This window comes from Neomonachus schauinslandi, chromosome 5 (genome assembly GCF_002201575.2).
Source record: "Neomonachus schauinslandi chromosome 5, ASM220157v2, whole genome shotgun sequence".
Taxonomy (NCBI): Eukaryota; Metazoa; Chordata; class Mammalia; order Carnivora; family Phocidae; genus Neomonachus; species Neomonachus schauinslandi.
Window position 1 is genome coordinate 108,653,623 of NC_058407.1, and position 12,050 is coordinate 108,665,672.

A 12,050-nucleotide genomic window follows, 5' to 3' on the forward strand; every position below is an offset into this window, starting at 1 on the left:
TTTGGTGTGATTTAGATTAGAATTATTATAAACTATGTTTTTATCATGAAAAAAAATCTTTATTTATTAGATGTAGTCTAGAGAGAACTCAGTTTTCAATAGTAACAGTTGCTAGATCATGAACAATAAAAAAAATTATTTTTAAAAAATCCTGAAATGTCATTTTAGTTAATAATTACACATTTATTTCTTTCTTGTACACCATTTTATCAGAGATAGTAGCAAGTAGCAAAATTGACTACATTAAAATGTCATATCATATTTTTTTTATCCTGCCCATCCCTCTGGTGGAAGGGAGGGGTCAATGAGTAGTGAAATAGCCAAAAACAGGTTGCAGAAAAAATAAATAAATGATGCCAAAGACATGGAGTCTGTAAATCAAATTCTAAACAATAAACCTAAGAGAAATAAACTTGAAATTATGGAGTTTGATCAATAACAGAAATAAGCTGAAAATTTTATTAAGACTTAATGTAATGAACCAATACAATTTCCTAATTTATTAATTTGTACTCATTAGCATTGCTAAAAATTGAGGAAATTTTCAGGTTAGCCAAACCTATTAGGAAAGATGAGATAACAAAGGGAAGAGATATTAAGATGACCTAACATAAATGCTAAAAATATTAGCCAGGACCAATCTAATATACCTTGGAATGAACTTCTTTAGAAGAAGGAAAAATAGCTAAAAATTTTGTCCTCAGAAAACCAAGTTCAATACAGACCTGAAATTGTATGTTTCCAATTCCACCCACTTCTTGTGCATATTTACCTCTGCTGTTTCTCGGACATATCATTACTTTCCACAAGACCATACAGATTCACTACTGTCCTCAGCGCGGTTTTGCAAGGAAAGAGAAGGGGAAAGTAATAGACAAAATGGGTATTTGCAGTATACTCTCTTAAATGGAGAGTCTAAAGAGAAAGTAAAGCAAAGAAATTGTTTCTTTATGAAAAAGATGAAAGGGTTTTACTTTCTATTTGATTTGTTCAACATTTATTTTTATTTGGAGATTTATTTATTTTTGATTTCTCCTACCTATTATTTGCTACTATGCTAAGATGCTGGGGTATAATATTAAGGTGAGCCAAGCATCCCTGCTTTCATGGAGTTTATTGTCCAAGAAGGTTCAAAGTTCTAATCTAAGGTGTTAGATGTGGGGGGCTCCCAATTGGAAATAAAGACCAAATGAGATTTCTGGAGTAAAAGAAATTTTTTTTAAATTTAAATACAATCAGATAACTTAACAAGTGCCCTTCTATTGAAGGACCATTATTTGGGCACCAAATATTCACATATTGAGGGGAAAATAGCCTCAGATTTTAGATACAACCCAAATAGATGCTGTATAAATAGACAATTAACTAATACAAATTTCTATTGCAAAGTGAGAAATAAAACATAAACTTATTTGCTTGTGAAGAGAAATGGAGATCACTCTGGTAGTAGGAATTTGGGGTGTGTCATTGTAAGGTCCATTTAATGAAAACTTGAATGTGGTAGAGCCTCATTTTGTACATTTTGTTCACTTTGTCATGAAAAAACTGTCAATGTAAATATAAATTGTGAAATGAAGCAGGGAAATATGATTGCAGTGTTAAAGGATTATGTCAAAATTAAAATATTTATTTTTATTTAAAAATCTGTAATATTTTTAACAATAGATATAACAAATTTTTAAAATAAAAACAAACATTTTCATTTACAAAGATAACATAATTACACACTTAGCTAATAGTTAATTAGTTAAGCACATCAGATATGGAGCAGGAAAGTAAGACTGCTGTTACATGCAGTTGATTTGGAGAAGGATCTCTTCATTAAGGATTCTCTATATGTGGTTTAAGATGACCTCAAGAATAAAGTCATCAAATTATTTTGTCATAAAGCCAATCAATCCATACTAGCTATAGATGTATTATGTCATTTAGTTTGCTTTTGTACTAACATAGAACTTTACTGATAGTGGCATAGAAAATATGGACATGTATTATTTCAACTAAATCAGTAACAGGAAGGAAGCCAGTTCTAGGTTTGGTTCAGTAGCTCAACAGCGTTACCAAGTTCCTTAGCAGGTTCCTTTCTTTTACATTGCCACAATGTCAGCAATGTCTTTCCTCATAGTCACAATGTGGCTGCTGCAGCTCCAAGCATCATAGCTTGATATTACAATTTCCAAAGGGAAGAGAGTTTCTCTTAATGCATCCTTTTATAAGGGAAGAAATTCTTTCCCAGTGGCCCACAGCACACTGCTTCTTAACAGCTCATTGACTAGGTTTATAGGACATGCTCATACCTTACCCAGTCATGGACAAGGAGATTAAAATTCCCATGATTACTTTGGCTAGAGAAGAGCCCTTGGAAGGGTGAATACTGAATACCTGCTCAGCATCCAGTGTTCAATATGGTTAGCTTTATTTGCTTTGTATGAACTTTAACTGCTTTGTATGAACATTCTTGAGTGATAAAACATAAATATCTGTTTTCATAGAGACCAGACTGGACACAAAGGCAGCTAACTAAAAACAAAACAAAACTAAAAACATGTTTTAATCAGACCTTACTATGTTCCAGCTTCTAGCTAAATGCTACCTTTATTATATCCTTAAATTCTCACACAAACTTTGGAGATAGGACAATTATTATACCCATCTTACAGACGAGGAAACTGAGGCTTAGAAAGGTTTGACCCAGGTTACCCAGTAAATGAAAAAGATGGAGTCTGAACCTGGGATGTTTGAAATCAGAGACTTTATACTTACCTACACTTCTATACTATCACATTAGACATTTGTAAAATTTATGTTCTGTAAATGGACATATTTTAAATGCACTATATGACATCACTGTTTAAATGAATCCTCCAGTGAATCATCTTATAAATCTAATATTTTCATAAAAACAGTAATTGGCTACCAAACTTATCAGTTGTATACTTTTGAATTTTTGTGTGTTGAATTTGCTGAAGGCACACTTGTATTGCATTTTATCTCTTCAGGAACATCTCATGAAATTCTTTCAGGAGTTTGATTTTTATAGGGAAAAAAAAGATCAAAGACTAGAGATTCAGTGAGACTTAGTTGAACTGGGTAAATTCATGATTCATAACACTAGGTCCAAATAGAATGTTGGTGTCTATTTCACAACATACAAGTTCAGTTTTATGTACAAAATGTTTTGATCTTAACCAGGTTTGGGATGTATGGAAGTCTACCCCTCTGGGACATTTTTGGGGGATTCAGTGTACTCTAGATCAGTGGATCTCAAACATCAGTGTGCCCCAGAATCACCTAAAACACAGATTGCTGGGCCCCACAGCTAGGGTTCCTGGCTCAGTTGGTCTGGGGTGGGGCCTGAGAAGCTGCATTTCTGGCAAGCTCCCAGTCGCTGCTGATGTTCCTGATCCCCTTTGAGACCCTGCTCTAGAGAATCAGATGGCACTTGCCATGATAAATATTTTGACTTTAAAATATGCTGAACTTAAAAGGATGTCATTTAATATTTGGCAAATATATGAATACACATATATTGAAATATTGAATAGGGTTGTCAGGATAGCCTCACTGAAAAGGGAAGAGTTGAGCAATGACCTGAAGGAGGATTCTTCTTATGCCTCAGCATGAATATCACATTTCACATTTGCCAATGAATCATATATGTGTGTATTTTTAACCCTTTTTTTTTTAAATAGCAACCCACAATTTACAAATTATTTTTAAAAGTGGGTTAAGGGACGTCTGGGTGGCTCAGTCAGTTAAGCGGCTGCCTTCAGCTCAGGTCATGATCCCAGTGCTCTGGAATCGAGTCCCGCATCGGGCTCCTTGCTCAGCAGGGAGCCTGCTTCTCCCTCTGCCTGCAGCTACCCCTGCTTGTACTCTCGCTCACTCTCTCTCGCCCACGCTCTCTCTTTCTAACAAATAAATAAATAAAATCTTAAAAAAAAAATTAAAAAAAAATAAAAGTGGGTTAAAATAGAACTTAGTTGTGCTCAATAGCAAGTTACATCTGAGAAAGACTTCTGTATCTGTGGCGTGTTTCTGGTTTTTCTCAAGACGTTACCCCCCAGCCACTAATGCCCCACATTCATTAATAGGACATGGTTTCGATGAGACTCAGAATGAAGCTGCCATTGCCAATGACCTATATTTAGCTTTGAAACTCAGGCCACTGCCCCAATCCACTGGAAACTCTCCATCATCCAAGACAAAGGTCACAACCTTCAGTTGAAAAACACTATCAGATGCCAAGGAGTGAAGATGACCTTTTCCAAGAGTTTAATTGCTCCACTGCTTTGACACTTAAATTTTTAATTCTGAAGGCCTTTGCTCATTATTCAGTAAAGTTTAAAGTCCAAGAAACAAACTGCCAGCATAAATGAGTAAAAGACCATCAGTAAATCCAAAGTCCTAATATTCCCAGAGCCTATATAAGCTTTGAGCTATCCTTTCATACCACTAGAGGCTTCATCAAGAAGCTAGCATGAAGTACCCCAAGAGAAAAAAGTAGTAAGTTTGGACTGGTGTGGTCCAGTATCAAAAAAAGACCATTCAGCATCTATATAATCATAAACTCAGATCATTTTAAATGGCCTAAGCCTGCCAAACTGTGCTGCCCAACACAGTAATCACCAACCTCCTATAGCTATGTAAATTTAAGTTTGAATTAAAATTAAAAATTTAGGAGCTCCACCTAGCTAGTGGCTACCATATGGGACAACAGATTTATGGAACATTTCTGTCTTAGTCTGTTCAGGCTGCTATACCAATACCATAGCGTGGGTGGGTTATAAACAACAAAAATTTCTCATGGTTACAGAGGCTGGAAGTCCAAGATCAAGGTGCCGGCAGACTCAGTGTCTGGTGAGGGTCATAGTGTCCTGGTTCATAGATGGCCATCTTCTTGCTGTGTCCTCACATAGCAGAAGGGGTGAGGGAGCTCTCTGGGGTCTGTTTGACAGAGGCACTAATCCCATGGGTGAGGTTTCTACCCTCATGACCTAATCACCTCCCAAAGGCCCTGCCTCCAAATACCATCACACTGGGGGTTAGGATTTCAGTATATGAATTTTGGGGGGACATAAGCATTCAGTCTATAGCAATTTCCATGATTGCAGAAAGTTCTGTTGGACAGCACCAGCGCTCCAGACCATGGTAGGCTCACACTGTTGCACAAGTGCTTCTCAACTCTTCCTGTCGTTACCATCATCCAGAAACTTAAAAACAAAATGCCTGCACCACATCCCCAGAGATTGTCATTGGTCTGGGATCAGATCTTGGCATAAGCATTTTCCAAAAGCTATTCACAGGATTCCAGTATACAGCTGGAGTTGAGAAATGCCAAGTTCCTCTATTGAAGTAAGCCAATAAACCAAAAATTGAAGAGGTCAGTAGATTAGTGCTGCTACTTCTCATCTCAATATTTCAAAAGCTACAATCTCATATCCTACAAAGTGAGGAAGGTTCAAACCAAAATAAAGAATAACTGGACAGTCCAGCCAATTCTGTGGGATGAAACATTAAGTTGACCGCCTAATGAACACCAACTTTAGCTGGGAGAGAAACAGCCCAATTGCCACTGTTAGTCTTGCATACTGAAAGACTATTCTGAAGTTAATTTGAATTTTTAAAAGGTAACATGAAATTTATTAATGTTAATATCCAAGGAAGCGCTTCCTTATGTTTTTAAATTTAGTTTACAAATCTTAATCATATTTATAAATCTTGCAAATTTTAGAAATCATGGTCCTTTAAAATTTGGTCTTATTTATACTATTACTTGATTAAATACCTTCCAACTTTTTATTTCCCTTTGTATACCGCATTTATAAATTTACTGCATACAGCTACCTCCTTTGGTATCTAGTAAGCACTTTCAAGAAGTCAAGAAAGTCTTACATATCTAATAAATTTAACTTCTAAGTATGGTGATTGTTAAGTTCTCTTTAATGTTTCAACACTATATATAACTTTGTAGGAATTGTACTTAAAAGTCTAATGGGCTCACCTCTTATTCCAATAGGTCAAGTGTTCTTAAACAGAACAATTACCTACATTAAAAAACACTTCTGTACTTACTCTAAATCTTTCTGGAGTTAAAAGCTTCTTACCTACTAAGAAAACAGTTATGTCCTACCAAACAATTTGGGTGATGCCTTCCCAAGTAAATTTTTTGAGCTGCCTTTTCAGTGTACTGTGGTCTTCTTGATGAGCAGAGGTTTTGGTTGAAACACACTAGATCCTTGTCTGAGACACTGATGTAACATTCTGAGCTTTACTTATATTCGTTGTATCCCCACCCCACCCCCCAAAAAGGAAGTTCATTTGCTCAAGATAGTGAGTCATATCTTTACCTTTTTCCAAGTCAGGTTAGAATCTTCGGTCCTCACACGCACAAATGGCTACAACAATGAACAAATATTTAGGCTGTGCATTTCTTAATCATTTAGAATATATAACTGTCCTTTATATCTAAATCTGGACATCTTTGAACTTGGCAGAATCCTTCACATTCTGTCTTGTAGGACAATCAACTCTTGGACATACTAACAGATACTTAATTGACACTGAATCTCTTCATGGCTTTGTTTGACTATGTGGTCACAATTTCCAAGCATATTCTATTGACAAAGTTTTTTTTTTTTTTTTTTAACCCCTAGAATAGCTGACTAGAAGCCTCTCCATACACATTTCTATTGAAGACATTATGAGAATACAGCTTTGCCTGATCTGTTTGAGTTCCTAGCTCTGCCCTTTACTACATGTATAACCTTGGGCCAGTTACTTAACTGTGCAGACCCCCCGTTTCCTCTTCTATGAAACGAGGTAATATTCCCTCCTCACCTGGCTGTTGTGAGACTACAATGAGTTAAATCACTTAAAGCACCAAGAATAGTGCCTAATATGTCATAAGCATTCAGTATATGCCATAAGTTCATTTTTTCATAGACACCCCTGATTTCAGGGATCAAAGTAGGCTTTACACAGTGTGATAGGAATTAAAAAGATCAGTCCATTTAGGCATATGGATATCGTAGTATTATTAGAGAGGCTGTCATTATCCTTTGCAGCTACTCTCAGTAAGTCCGATAGCCTTTCCAACAATTAAGGTTTCTTTGTTAGCTGCTCTTCACTCACTAAATAAATCTTTATCGAACTTCTACTGTATTAAAAACAACAGCAACAACACTATCTTGAGCCTTAGCAGATTAGAGAGAAGAGAAACAGTTGGGAATTGGGACAAACTTCATGGAGAAGATACTTTTGTCCAGAGCCTTGAAAGACACATAGCCTTACAAATATGTAGAAACTGAGAGAAGAAATTCCAGGTAAAGAAAGCAGTGTGGGCACAGGCAAGGAGGAGAGGAAACACGTGGCATTTGGAAAGACCAGCTCGAAGTCCAGTGTTAGTTAGCTATAATGTGTGGGGATTAGAGACTGGGAGAGATGGACCTGTGATGGTAGCTTGGAACCAACACAAGGAGGATTTGGAATCCCAAGCTAGGGAATCTGGATGTCAGTCAATTCCAATAGAACACCAATTCAAGTGCTTGTAATTAGCCAAAAAATGGTGATCGGATAAATAGGAGGAAACTAGTTATTTCTTATATTACCATTTACCCATTAGCCTGAGTAGAGGAAAACTTAGGTGGTCTGGATCTCTGGCAAGGTCATATCTTTAGGGGGGAGAATAAAGAGAAGTAGCAAAGGTTGAAAAGTTTGAGACAATTTTCAGTAACTGTGGACACTGGGCAGCAGGGGGCAGCATGAGGGCACCTAAAAGTCGAAAGAATGCATAGGGCATTTGCTTCTGTAGTATTTCTTGACAATTAAAAATTTACATAATATAGGCTACTTATATTAATAATAACTTAGTATTCTTTTTCCCAAAATGAACAGAAATTAAAAGAGAAAAGAAGAAAAGTAACAGGCTGGCTGATGGGGCAGAATGACATTGCTGTTTATTTGAGAGCATAGAAATTAACAGTTGTCTATGTGTTGTTTCCTTTCAGAGTTGATATAAATTTGAAAATGTCTAAATTTAAATTGGAAAGCAATTGGTTTTCATTTGGAAAACCTTTATGACTCTTAAAGATTTTACATTTTTTGAAGTACCCTTGTTCAGCTATACTGCTACACTGCATTCCTTAAAGAAACTAGTAAAAAAATGAGAAAACACTTGAAAATAAAATTTTAGTTAAATAATGAATAGAAATTTTAATACACATCCTATTTTACATACCAAATATATGGAATTTTAAATTTTGGCTTTTATGCTTATGAAATTTTTGGACTTTCAAATGAAATTTTTTTTCTTTATATCTAAAATTCAGTGGGATGCCTGAGTGGCTCCGTCAGTTAAGCATCTGCTTTTGGCTCAGGTCATGATCGCAGGGTCCTCCCTCTCCCTCTGCCCCTCCCCCCTGCTTGTGCTCTTGCTCTCTCTCTCTCAAATAAATAAATAAAATATTTTTTTAAAAAGTTTTGATGGGGGCGCCTGGGTGACTCAGTTGGTTAAGCGACTGCCTCCGGCTCAGGTCATGATCCTGGAGTCCCGGGATCGAGTCCCGCATCGGGCTCCCTGCTCGACAGGGAGTCTGCTTCTCCCTCTGACCCTCCCCTGTCTCATACTCTCTCTCTATCTCATTCTCTCTCTCAAATAAATAAATAAAATCTTTAAAAAAAAAAAGTTTGGATGGTTCATGATAGTAAGAGTAGAAAATTAGAAGTTTCCATGTAGATTTTTTTTAGCTCTGGAATTTACCATACACCCACCAGAAAATACCTGTCTTTCTCTCCTTGTATGAGGAAGATGGTGTAATACTGCTCATATACTACACACAGAGACACTTTCTCTTTGTTCCTTTATGCTTCTCTTAATGCCCATCACACGTGTTTAGGAGGTTGTGATCCTGCATGGGTCATCCTTCATGTGCTGCTTTTTGTTCCCTCATTTTACCTTTCTGTATATGCTTCTTTCCATGTATTGACATATGTTATACTTGTCACCTTAAATGGCCACATAAATTGATGGCTGACTATGCCATGATTGTTGAATATTGATTTCCACCTCCATTAATGAAAATCTAAAATGACGAACAAACTTTTGGTTTAAGGTAGTTTACCTGAGGGGCTCCCGGGTGGTGCAGTCAGTTAAGTATGTGACTCGTGGTTTCGGCTCAGGTCGTGATCACAGGGTCATGGGATCGAGCCCCCTGTCGGGCTCCATGCTCAGCACAGAGTCTGCTTAAGATTCTCTCTCCTTCTCCCTCTGCCCCTCCTGCTTGTGCTCTCTCTCTCTCTAAAATAAATAAATAAATCTAGGGGCGCCGGCTCAGTCGGTTAAGCGTCTGCCTTCCACTCAGGTCATGATCTCAGAGTCCTGGGATCGAGTCCCGCATCGGGCTCCCTGCTCACCAGGGCGTCTGCTCCTCCCTCTCCCTCTGTCTCTTCCCCCTGCTCGTGCTCTCTCTCTCAAATAAATAAATAAAATCTTTTAATAAATAAATAAATAAATAAAATAAATCTAAAAAAAAAAAGACAGTTTACCTGTCTTTAATTAGTTCTTAAATATCATGAAAGGAAATGAAAACAAATGATTTTCTAAATTTATGAAGCATTTCCTGTATATTTTATTTCCATCATTTGTAAGTCTGAAAACAGAAAAATTAAAAAAAAATTTTACATGTTACTTATCAAACCAGGATTACCAGGATATACACACAGGACATGCCCTGTTTGTTTTTACAGGAACTAAGTCCAGTAAGCAAAATAACATCTTTTTCTTTTGTATCTCCCATGGTTCATAATAACAATGCTTGCACAGAGGCAGGGCCCAATAAATGAAACATTAGGAAAACTTTATTAAAGTATATGTAACACAATCTAGTTTTTTGATGTAAGATTTAAATATACTCTTCATACTTTCATCATACTTTTCAAATTGTTAAACTGGTTAAATTGTTACTCTTACTGTTCTATTTGGTATTTTTCTCAGTGCCTGGATAATAGTATTGTGTTATTTTCTTAATTTATTACATAGAAATTCCCTATGCTTTTCCAGTGAGAATTTCAAGCTAATTGCAGATCTTTTATTACTAGACTTAATTACTTCGAACATTTCTGCTTCAGCTTTTATTTTGAAGTTTGTCTCTTTCTTTTGATATTCTGAATCTTTATATTCCAGTTTTAATGATATAAGGTACATGGATTTCTCATATCACATTTGACTATATTTATGGCAAAGCTACTTTTACTAAGCGTCCTCTAAGAACCTTTTGTTTAAGCATCAAGTGTTACTAATTGCCAACTAACAGAGCATCATATCTTTGACTCACTCAGTGAAATTACTCTCCCTCCGGCATAGCTTCCAGGACTCTATTTGCTCTTACACTCTTCATAGGGGCTTTCTATACTACGTAAACATATAGCCAGGAAACACTAAAGGCATAATTACTATAGAAATCGTACATCTCAAATTGAATTATCCTTTTTTAGCTTTTTACTTAAAAAAATATTTCATATATCCTCATTTTTTTTCTACCAACTATTAGAAAAATTTGACAGTTGGAAAAGTTGGGAGAGATCATCAAGTCCTTTTTTTCAAAGTCCTTTTTTCAAAGTTGAGGAGACTGAGGCCAAGGGACATTAAGGTCAAGATCATACAGCTAGCTGGTGGTAGAAGCAGAATTGGAACCTACATTTTTTAACAGAAAATGTTCATAAATAACCACTTAATACAGATGAGATAACCAAGCATGCATTATTTTTTAATTCATTGATGACTCAATTATAAAAATGTAACATGGCTTAAAAACGTTTTCCTTCCTGGGGCGCCTGGGTGGCTCAGTCGGTTGAGCGTCTGCCTTCGGTTCAGGTCATGATTCTGGGTCCTGGGATCCAGGCCCACCCAGTCAGGCTCCCTGCTCAGCAGGGAGTCTGCTTCTCCCTCTCCCTCCGCCCCTCCCCCCTGCTTATGCATGCGCTCTCTCTCTCTCGCTCGCTCGCTCTCTCTCAAATATAAATAAAATCTTTAAAAAAAATTAGTTGAGGGGTGCCTGGGTGGCTCAGTTGGTTAAGCATCTGCCTTCGGCTCAGGTCATGATCTCAGGATCTCAGGGTCCTGGGATCGACCCTCGGGCTCCTTGCTCAGTGGGGAGCCTGCTTCTCCCTCTCCCTCTGCCGGCCGCTCCCCCTGCTTGTGCTCTCTCTCTCTGTCAAATAAATAAAATCTTAAAAAAAAATAGTTAAAAAAATTTTAAAAACCTTTTCTTTCTAAAAATAGTCTTAAAAACCCACATGATGGAGGCAATACTATTATAAAGTTATTCTTTTCTCTATACTTAAAATTGTTTTTTTATTCCCACTGAGATTAATAAGATAGAATTTTAAGAAAGACCATTAGACAGAATATAGTTCAAAATTACTCCCGAAGAACCATTATTTTTGAAGTAGACCATGAAAGTTTATTCAAAGAAGCACAGGTTCTGGAACAAATCAAGAAAATAAAGGCAGGGAGTTCTATTAAGATGGAAGAATGGAATTAGATACTAAAGAGACACACAATAGTGTCCCCTACAAGCCTGATATAAAGAAGTGTGTGTGAGTCTAAATGTGTACATGCTAGCATTTTCTGTGAATGGAAGGATGAAAGATAGGGTTTGAAAAATTATTGAAGAAGGAATACTTTTTCATTCCCATAGCATTTCCTTCTTTTGAAGGTTTGGGTTTTGAGTATTTCTGTTCAAAGAAAAGAAGGACTGAACAGTTAGTGTAAACCCAGTTTAGCATTTATGTTAAAACGAAGGTAATTATGACCTGGTTCAGCCTACTCATGGGCAACCAACTTCCCACCTTATACTGACAACTATTCCTTAATCTTTCTTTGAGAAAAATGCTCAGCTTTTTTGTGAAACAGTATCATCTAAGAATACTTACTGAAATCTTACTATGATGACAGGCACTGAAGCTGTTTTATAACATTTTGTAGGGATTAAACTAGATAGCATATGTAAAGTGCCCAGCAAAACTAAGAACTCAGTAAATTTGGCTAC